This window comes from Periplaneta americana, chromosome 15, assembly GCF_040183065.1.
Source record: "Periplaneta americana isolate PAMFEO1 chromosome 15, P.americana_PAMFEO1_priV1, whole genome shotgun sequence".
NCBI classification, from domain to species: Eukaryota; Metazoa; Arthropoda; class Insecta; order Blattodea; family Blattidae; genus Periplaneta; species Periplaneta americana.
Genome location: NC_091131.1, coordinates 24111092 through 24121477, shown reverse-complemented (window position 1 = coordinate 24121477; position 10386 = coordinate 24111092). Strand labels below are relative to the sequence as shown.

Below are 10386 nucleotides of genomic sequence, written 5' to 3'. Positions count from 1 at the left end.
GAGACGTAGATGGGAGGATAATATTAAAATGGATTTGAGAGAGGTGGGATATGATGATAGAGACTGGATTAATCTTGCACAGGATAGGGACCGATGGCGGGCTTATGTGAAGACGGCAATGAACCTTCGGGTTCCTTAAAAGCCATTTGTAAGTAAGTAAGTAATCTGTTATACTGAAGATTTGCTATATGGTACTGTATGCTGTCTCTCTTGAAGTTTCTATCTTTCTGGCAGGTAGGGTTCTATCTTATTTTATATGATATGATATTCTTATTGAATTTGGTATTCCCAAGAAACTAGTTCGATTAATTAAATTGTGTCTCAGTGAGAGGTACAGCAGAGTCCGTATAGGTCAGTTTCTGTCAGATGAGTTTCCAATTCACTGTAGATTAAAGCAAGGAGATGCACTATCACCTTTACTTTTTAACTTTGCTCTTGAGTATGCCATTAGGAAAGTCCAGGATAACAGAGAGGTTTTGGAATTGAACGGGTTACATCAGCTGCTTGTCTATGCGGATGACGTGAATATATTAGGAGAAAATCCACAAACGATTAGGGAAAACACGGGAATTTTACTGGAAGCAAGTAAAGAGATAGGTTTGGAAGTAAATCCCGAGAAGACAAAGTATATGATTATGTTTCGTGACGAGAATATTGTAAGAAATGAAAATATAAAAATTGGAAAATTATCCTTTGAAGAGGTGGAAAAATTCAAATACCTGGGAGCAACAGTAACAAATATAAATGATACTTGGGAGGAAATTAAACACAGAATAAATATGGGAAATGCCTGTTATTATTCGGTTGAGAAGCTTTTATCATCCAGTCTGCTGTCAAAAAATCTGAAAGTTAGAATTTATAAAACAGTTATATTACCGGTTGTTCTTTAAGGTTGTGAAACTTGGACTCTTACTTTGAGAGAAGAATATAGGTTAAGGGTGTTTGAGAATAAGGTGCTTAGGTATATATTTGGGGCTAAGAGGGATAAAGTTACAGGAGAATGCAGAAAGTTACACAACGGAGAATTGCAAGCATTGTATTCTTCACATGACATAATGAGGAATATTAAATTCAGACATTTGAGATGGGCAGGGTCAGGATTGGGCGAATAAATTACCTGTACGTATTTTACTTGTAATTTACATGTAAAATACGTAATGTAGAAAATTGTTTTATACACGGAGTAATAAACGAACATTGATTTTGACAATCTAAACATCAATTACTTCTTTACTTTTAAGTCCTGATAAGAAAAATACCTGTTGGAACAGAAATTTATTTTTTTTTTGTGGTTTTATACTGTAGTTTTTACATAGATTATAAAATTTGTTCATACTTACTTTCATTCACTCTAATACTTAGAAAAATAGGAATGTTTTGCTTGCTTTCAGTATACTGTATAATAAAATACAACTAATAATGAATAAACCTAACATTAGCAACTAATATCACTTGTTAAATACAGTTTCACAATAAAAATAAAAATAATTAAACTAAATAGTTTTTATTGATTTGCAAAAAGTTTTGTTTTTGTCACTTGTGGCGTTTTAAAAATAAACGATTCTAGTGATAAAGGCCTTTTTATAGTATAACAGTTTAAGATAAATATTATGATTTGAACATAATAACTCATTAAATGTAATAATTTTCCAAATGTTATGTGGTAAATGACTGATCATCAAAGAGTTGGGAAGCATGGCTGAATAGACTTTTTGTATGTCAGAACATTAATAAATTTATTTTTTTTCGATCTTTGCTTCCACTGGTATTACTATCTTTATTTTTGTCGTAGGCCATGTGTACAGTTCTGTGTAGAAACATTTGACTTCATCCGGCATGAATTGCAAAATCTTCTTAAGTCTCCATTTTGTTAAACATTAATGGGTAGCCTCGAGTTATATTCTATGATTATTGGCAGCTCAAACGGTAAATTTTCATCATAAACTCAACAAAGCAAGACTAAAAATAAAAGTTCTTTACGTATTTTACAAATATTACGTTAATTACGCATTATTTACACGTATTTTAGTGTAATGTAAATACTCTTTTTTTTACGTGTAAATTATCAACCCTGGACAGGGCACATAGCACATGTGGGCGAGTTCAGAAATGCATATAGAGTGTTAGTTGGGAGGCTGGAGGGAAAAAGACCTTTGGGGAGGCCGAGACGTAAATGGAAGGATAATATTAAAATGTATTTGAGTGTTATGGGATATGATGATAGAGAATGGATTAATCTTGCTCAGAGTAGGGACTAATGGCGGGTTTATGTGAGGGCGGCAATGAACCTTCGGGTTTCTTAAAAGCCAGTAAGTAAGTACAGTTTAAATTATATCCAAACTTTTCGTATCTAAATTTATGTTTGTGGACTAAAGTTGATATTGTATGTAGATATGATTGCCAAAGGCCGAATGTGTTATGAGAAATATTTCTGTGTTCTCTCTATCTAATGTTTAAATTTCTGCCTGTTTGGCCAATGTACGTAGCCTGGCGTTCTGGAAATTGACACCTTAATTTATAAACTTCTGAAAGGTTAAATTTGTCGAGTTGAATAAATATTTACCAATAGAATTTTTCGTTGTGAATGCGATAGGGACTAATGGCGGGTTTATGTGAGGGCGGCAGTGAACCTGCGGGTTCTCTAAAAGTTATTTGTAAGTATATGATCCGACGAGTGCATGCGTGTGTTAAGAGTTTCTGAATTGATTAAAGTTGCAACACTTGCTACCAAGCTGGCAATATCTATCAGATGTTTCATTATGTTCTTTCATTAATAACTAGAAAACTAAGTTTAGATAGCATGTTGGAAATATTCAGATTGTCAATTAATATAGATAAACACAATATAATATTTGTTACTCAGTCAAATGACAAATCAATGTAAAATGATGACTTATATTATATGGTCATTAAGTTTTATATACATGAGCTACAAATTGCAAACGTTTTCGCCCATTCAGGCATCTTCAGGCACAATTATACAATATCTCAATATCAAACTATGTAGCTATTACATTGGTGGTAGATAAACTGTTTAAGATTAATGGTGTACAAAACATCTCCATAATTAAAATGTAATATTACAAGTCGTAATTAAAATAATGTTAAAAACCACGTAGTGTTGTAATTAAACTTCATAATATTCTGTGAAACTCATGTTCAGTAGAGTCCAATGAGTGATGAATTATGTCTGAAATATATAAATAAAAACGAAATAGAAATAGAAAATTATCAAATGTGAAAGTGTGATTTTCTATTTCTATTTCGTTTTTATTTATATATTTCAGACATATTCATCACTCATTGGACTCTACTGAACAAGAATTCCACAGAATATTATGAAGTTTAATTACAACACTACGTGCTTTTAACATTATTTTAATTTATGACTTGTAATATTACATTTTAATTATAGAGATGTTTTGTACACCATTAATCTTAAACAGTTTATCTACCACCAATGTAATGGCTACATAGTTTGATATTGAGATATTGTATAATTGTGCCTGAAGATGCCTGAATGGGCGAAAAAGTTTGCAATTTGTAGCTCATGTATATAAAACTTAATGACCATATAATATAAGTAATTATTTTACATTGATTTGTCATTTGACTGAGTAACAAATATTATATTGTGTTTATCTATAGAAAACTAAGGATTTTCGGACATAGGCTATGTTTATATGAACTTTTTTCCTTATTTTGTTGTGAGGAATATGCCCCCAAGGTTTGTCAAAGTATTTCTGAAGCATTCTGTATATATAATTCATTTTTAATGATTATGCTTTATTACGCTTTCAAAGCTGCATTTTTCAGGCCTATGGTAGTCCATAATACCTTTAAAGGTGAAGATGGGTGGGTGGGTGGGTGGGTGAATATATAGGTAGGTAGATGGATGTACGGACGGACGGTCAAATAAAGTAAGTAATAATGTAGATAAGTACGTAACTAATAAGTAAACGTAAGTAAATAAGATGATGATGATGATAATAATAATAATGATGATAATAATAATAATAATAATAATAAAAATAATAGTAATAATAATGATGGTACCAAACATAGGTTTAATATTACATTAGGCCTATTGAATAAGCAGTCGTTGTACAGCCGATAAGGGGTGGTCCTCCAGCTTGGGGGTTGGGCGAAGGGCTAACAACCCATCACCGTAAAAAACAGCTTGTTACGAATCCCTACAATAAGCCTCGGAATAAGAGGAAAGTATCATGTGATATTCTTATTGAATTTGATGTTCCCAAGATACTAGTTCGATTAATTAATATGTGTCTCAGTGAAACATACAGCAGAGTCCGTATAGGTCAGTTTCTATCTGATGCTTTTCCAATTCATTGCGGTCTAAAGCAGGGAGATGCACTATCATCTTTACTTTTTAACTTCGCTTTAGAATATGCCATTAGGAAAGTTCAGGATAACAGGCAAGGTTTGGAATTGAACGGGTTACATCAGCTTCTTGTCTATGCGGATGACGTGAATATGTTAGGAGAAAATACACAAACGATTAGGGAAAACACGGAAATTTTACTTGAAGCAAGTAAAACGAGCGGTTTGGAAGTAAATCCCGAAAAGATAAAGTATATGATTATATCTCGTGACCACAATATTGTACGAAATGGAAATAAAACAATTGGAGATTTATCCTTCGAAGTGGTGGAAAAATTCAAATATCTTGGAGCAACAGTAACAAATATAAATGTCACTCTGGAGGAAATTAAACGCAGAATAAATATGGGAAATGCGTGTTATTATTCGGTTGAGAAGCTCTTATCTCCAGTCTGCTGTCAAAAAATCTGAAAGTTAGAATTTATAAAACAGTTATATTACCGGTTCTTCTGTGTGGTTGTGAAACTTCGACTCTCACTCTGAGAGAGGAACATAGGTTAAGGGTGTTTGAGAATAAGGTGCTTAGGAAAATATTTGGGGCTAAGCGGGATCAAATTACAGGAGAATGGAGAAAGTTACACAACGCAGAACTGCACGCATTGTATTCTTCACCTGACATAATTAGGAACATTAAATCCAGACGTTTGAGATGGGCAGGGCATGTAGCACGTATGGGCGAATCCAGAAATGCATATAGAGTGTTAGATGGGAGACCGGAGGGAAAAAGACCTTTAGGGAGGCCGAGACGTAGATGGGAGGATAATATTAAAATGGATTTGAGGGAGGTGGGATATGATGATAGAGATTGGATTAATCTTGCACAGGATAGGGACCGATGGCGGGCTTATGTGAGGGCGGCAATGAATCTTCGGGTTCCTTAAAAGCCATTTGTAAGTAAGTAAGTAAGTATGCTTCTTATGGTTGATCTTTTCAGCTTGCGAGTTACGTTTATAGGCATACCTTCGTAGACTTGTCATTGTTGAGTATTCTTGGCCAAATGTTTGAATTAGTAATTGAGGAGAAAAAAAAATTCGCTCCGGCGCCGAGGATCGAACCCGGGTCCTTGGTTCTACGTACCTACAATGTTGTTTCCCTTGATAACAAGGGAGGAGGAGAGTTCAATCCGGTGCTGTGGATTGAATTCGGCGTAGCTCAGTGGTCAGAGCGCTTGGTACGTGGAACCAAGGACCTGGGTTCGATTCCCGGCGCCGGAGCGAATTTTTCTCCTCAAATATTAATTGTCACTGTAACAGATATTATTCTGTTGGACAAATAATAACATCTTTAGTAAATTCAAATGTTTGAAGTCACCAAGTGTAGGAAATATATTTTCTGTATTGATAGAGGTCAGCAGTGTCTTGAATAGGGTGTAATCAAGGCCGTCTGGGATGATTTTTCGACAAAGTGCTAGTGAACAATTGAAGTTCGGGGTTATTAGAACGGGTCCCAGCAGGTGGCGGTGGACACCGACAGGTCGAGAAGACTCGGTTGGAGCGTTGGCTGCTGTTGCCTGGTCATCAATCACACAGTCCGGCAAACTCGCCGCGGGTCTTTGACCTGCCCAAACTTTCTTCTGCCGCTTCTACTACTTGACGCTTTTTTAATTTTGTTTTTGAAAGAAATTACTGCTCATGTTCCTGAGTTTTTCTTTTAATTTTTATTAAGCCACCTAGATGCCAGCTTTGCTTGAGACAGTGATTTTCAACTACGCAACACTACCTCGGGAGCGTCAAGTTTGTCTGCCTTGGAATTTGTTGTGGACAAAATACGGGGTTTTCAGTTTTTATTTGCCGTTACTGTTTTTCCAGCCGTTATTTTTCTCGTAATTGTATTATCATCGTTATTACTGATAAACGGGGCGACCATGGTGGAGGGGGCTGAGTCTCTTCCTGGCTCTACAATATTTACTTTTTAGATTGATTTATTTATGTAAACAAATTATATATGTTTTAATTGGTTATTCTACTACACTTTATCAACTGATAGCGTCTGAATGAGATGGTGATAATAACCAGCGAGATGAGTCCAGAGTCCAGCGCCGAAAGTTACCCAGCATTTGCTGTTAATAATAATAATAATAATAATAATAATAATAATAATAATAATAATAATAATAATAATAATAATGGCTTTATTTAACCTGGCAGAGTTAAGGCCGTAAGGCCTTCTCTTACACTCAACCAGGATTAAAACTTGCTTACACAGTTGAACATAAAACTCGATCAGAATTAAGTAATTTCATATTGATACATAATGAGATCAAAAGAGGTAGTTACATAAAATTTACCTCATAAAATAAAAATATAGTGAAATACATATTAATTTGTTAGAATCAAATACGAATCACATAAAAATAGAAGCCGATAATTCAATAAAAAAAATGTACACAGTAAAAATAAAAATAAACATATTAGTATACATATTAGTATTAGATTATAATTAAATGGGATTTACATAATTAAACCAGAAACCGACAATTTAATAAAATGTACACAAAAAAATTAATAATAAAAAACAACACAGTAGGATACATATTGGCATCAAGTGATAAATAAACACGATTTAGATAATAAAAATAAGAAACAAAAATAAATAAATAAATAAATACAGTTGAACACATTTGCAACACGTTAGGTCTGGCAACTCATCATAAGATATTTTTCTAATTTACATTTAAAGGAAATTAAAGTTCGGCAGCCCTTGACTTCAGGCGGCAGAGAATTCCAGTGACGAGAAGTAGCAACAGTGAAAGACTAAGAATAAAGAGATGATGTGTGGAGTGGTATGGGTTGTGGGAAAATCCCGAAGAAACCCTAGATGGATTGATAAATAGATGGACACTTGGATGGATAAGAGAATGAAAGACTGGATAGATTGGATGGAGGGATGGGTAAATAGACACTTGAATGGATGGGTTGAATAGTGAAATGATGGATGGATGGATGGATGGATGGATGGATGGATGGATGGATGGATGAGTGGGTGGATAGGTAACTGAAGATTTGGATGAACTGATAGGATAGTGGAATGGTAAAAAATGAGTAAATAGGTAGACTTTTGATTGGATAGTTTAGAGACTGAAATGATATATGAATGACTGGATGGGTAAACGGTTGGAGATTTGGATGGATGGATAAGAGAGAGGATTGGTAGATAGGTAGACATTTGGATGGGTGAGTAGAAGAGTAGAAAGATGGGTGGATAGATGGATGGATGGATGGATGGGTAGATGGATGGATGGATAAATATACGGACACTTTTCTGATTTTCAATTAACTTATTAGGCTTAATTTTAAATTCCAAAGCCATTCCTGTATTTCCTTGTTGAGGAAAAGGAACCAGAGAAAATATATGAATTATCTATTTTCTGATCTACTCAATATTAATTTTAACAATTATTATAGTTGTTAGATCGCATCAAATTTCATGGATGGATAAATATACGGACATTGTGATAGATAGATAAATATACTGACCTAAGTATGGATGGATACGTATACGGACACTGTGATGGATGGATAAATATACGGACACTGGGATGGATAGATAAATATACGGACACTAATAATGTGAAGGGCCAGCAGGACCAAAGGTTTGAGTGAGAATAAACCATACTACTACTACTACTACTACTACTACTACTACTACTACTACTACTACTACTGCTGCTGCTGCTGCTGCTGCTGCTGCTACTACTACTACTACTACTACTACTACTACTACTACTACTACTACTACTACTACTACTACTACTACTACTACTACTACTACTACTACTACTACTACTACTACTACTAATAATAATAATAATAATACGGACACTGGGATGGATGGATAAATATACGGACACATGGATGGATGGATAAATAGATGGACACTCGAATAAATGGGTTGGAGAGTGAAATGGTAGATGGATGGATGTGTAGATAGTTGAAGACTTCGGTAGGTGGGTGAATGATGGATGGATAAATGGACACTTGGATGGGTGGTTGGAAGGATGATGGATAGTTGGCCGGATGGATAAATGGATGAATAGATGGATACTTAGGTGGATGGATTTGAGGTAAAAGAATAGATGGATAGATAAGTAGTTTAGACGTGGAGGAGATGTGGAATGGTAAATGAATGAATGAAAAATGGATGGATGGATGGATGGATAAGAGAATGAAATGGTGGATGGTTGGATGAATAGATGGTTTGTTAAGTAGGCCTAAGTAGAATTAGAATAATTAGAAACTTAGACTGATAGGTAGAGTGAAATGTTAGTTGGATGAATGACGGATGGATGGATAGAAGAATTGGTAAATGGATTTCTATGTGGTTTAGTATGTGATTGGATGGATGAAAATTTGGAATGTACAGGTCAGTGGATTGGTAAATAAATCGATGGCTGTAAGGAGATAAGTACACTCGCATACATACACACAGGTCAGGGATATAGAAGTATCTTCAATTCATCGACTGCAAGACCATAATGTTCGTTGCAAGAAAAGTCCTAGCTTCGTTAATTACTTATACTTCCTCTTCCACTTCCTTTCCCCTTCGTGTTTCCACCCAGCTTCATTGTTTTGTAGACAAAAAAGTTGTACTTTTAAACAAATTACGCCGCAAGGTTTCAAAACCTTTTTTCTTGCTCGAGTTTAAAATGCAGAGGACGAAGTATCGTTCAAATATCTCTTTGTGTCTAATGACGTAAAGGCATGTGGCTCCGAGTACCTTAACCTTTGTGCCAAGTTTTGTTTTCTTTCGCGAGGATTGTCATTGGAAATACAAGCACGGGATCCTGCAATATATTTTATTGTTTTTGTCGCCACTACGTCTTTTTCCTCCCCTTTCCGTTTTGTTTGGAGACACTGTTTTGCTATAAGCTAATGGTTTCTGTGACAGATTCTTAATTTCTTTTTTGTTTCATCGCTCATGCGCACTATTGTGTTGGCTTCGCTACCATGGCAACAACGCCAGTCATTTCAACGTACCCAACTGAACATGTATAGGAATTCTAATATTATCTCTGGTTTCTTAGAACTTGAAAAGAAAAACCGGCGCACGTTGTACGTCCTTGTTATTTAACGACACTATATTAGAGTTCCTCGATGATAATAGAATGTAAGAGTTGGGACAATGAGCTCACTCCTTCTAACTGGTTGGATCCAACCTTAACCTCTGTTAACATACAATTAATAAATCTAGGTACACTTTTTTACTCAAAATAAATTAGGTTGATGAAATAATAAATTCATATTATCTGTAATGCCTAGATTCTAGAGTTTCTTTATAATGAGAGTTGAGATGTTGCGTTATCTCTGATACCATCAACAATTAAAATATGTTATGATTTGATAGCTTATTATAGGGATACGTAACAAGCTGTTTTTTACGGTATGATGATAGAGACTGGATTAATCTTGCACAGGATAGGGACCCTGGCGGGCTTATGTGAGGGCGGCAATGAACCTTCGGGTTCCTTAAAAGCCATTTGTAAGTAAGTAAGTATGATTTGATAGCGCTGAAAATGGAAAAACAGTTCTCCTAAGAAAAGTAAAACTATATAGGTACTTATATTTTGTATCATCATCATCATCATCATCATCATCATCATCCTTCACGAATTAGGCCTCTGTAGACCTGTTTCGGCCCCATCTAGCAGTCTTCTTAAAGATCTTCCTGGTCGACGATGTCCTCTAGGTTTATACTGCATCATAATTTTTGGGATTCTTGAATTTTCCATTCTTCTTATATGATCTAGCCAATTGAATTTGTATCTGCTGATTTTTTCTTCTACTGACTCTACTTCTAATTGTTCTAAAATTTCTTCATTCCTTTTTCGATCTAAAAGAGTATATCCTGCTGTCCTCCTGAAAAATTTCATTTCCATTGCTTTGATTCTGTTCATGTCTTTTTTCTTTAATGTCCAAATCTCGCTTCCGTATAAAAGGGAGGGTAATGCTAGTGTATTATATATTTTTATTCTTGTAGATTTTTGTA

The 10386-nt window shown here is 34.9% G+C and overlaps 1 non-coding gene across 1 annotated transcript; it reads left to right on the top strand.

Annotated features, from left to right (window-relative positions):
* The first annotated feature begins 5542 nt into the window (after positions 1-5542).
* Positions 5543-5615, top strand: TRNAH-GUG (transfer RNA histidin (anticodon GUG)). Its single transcript has one exon. It is a non-coding gene; the product is annotated as a tRNA-His (tRNA).
* The last annotated feature ends 4771 nt before the right edge of the window (positions 5616-10386 follow it).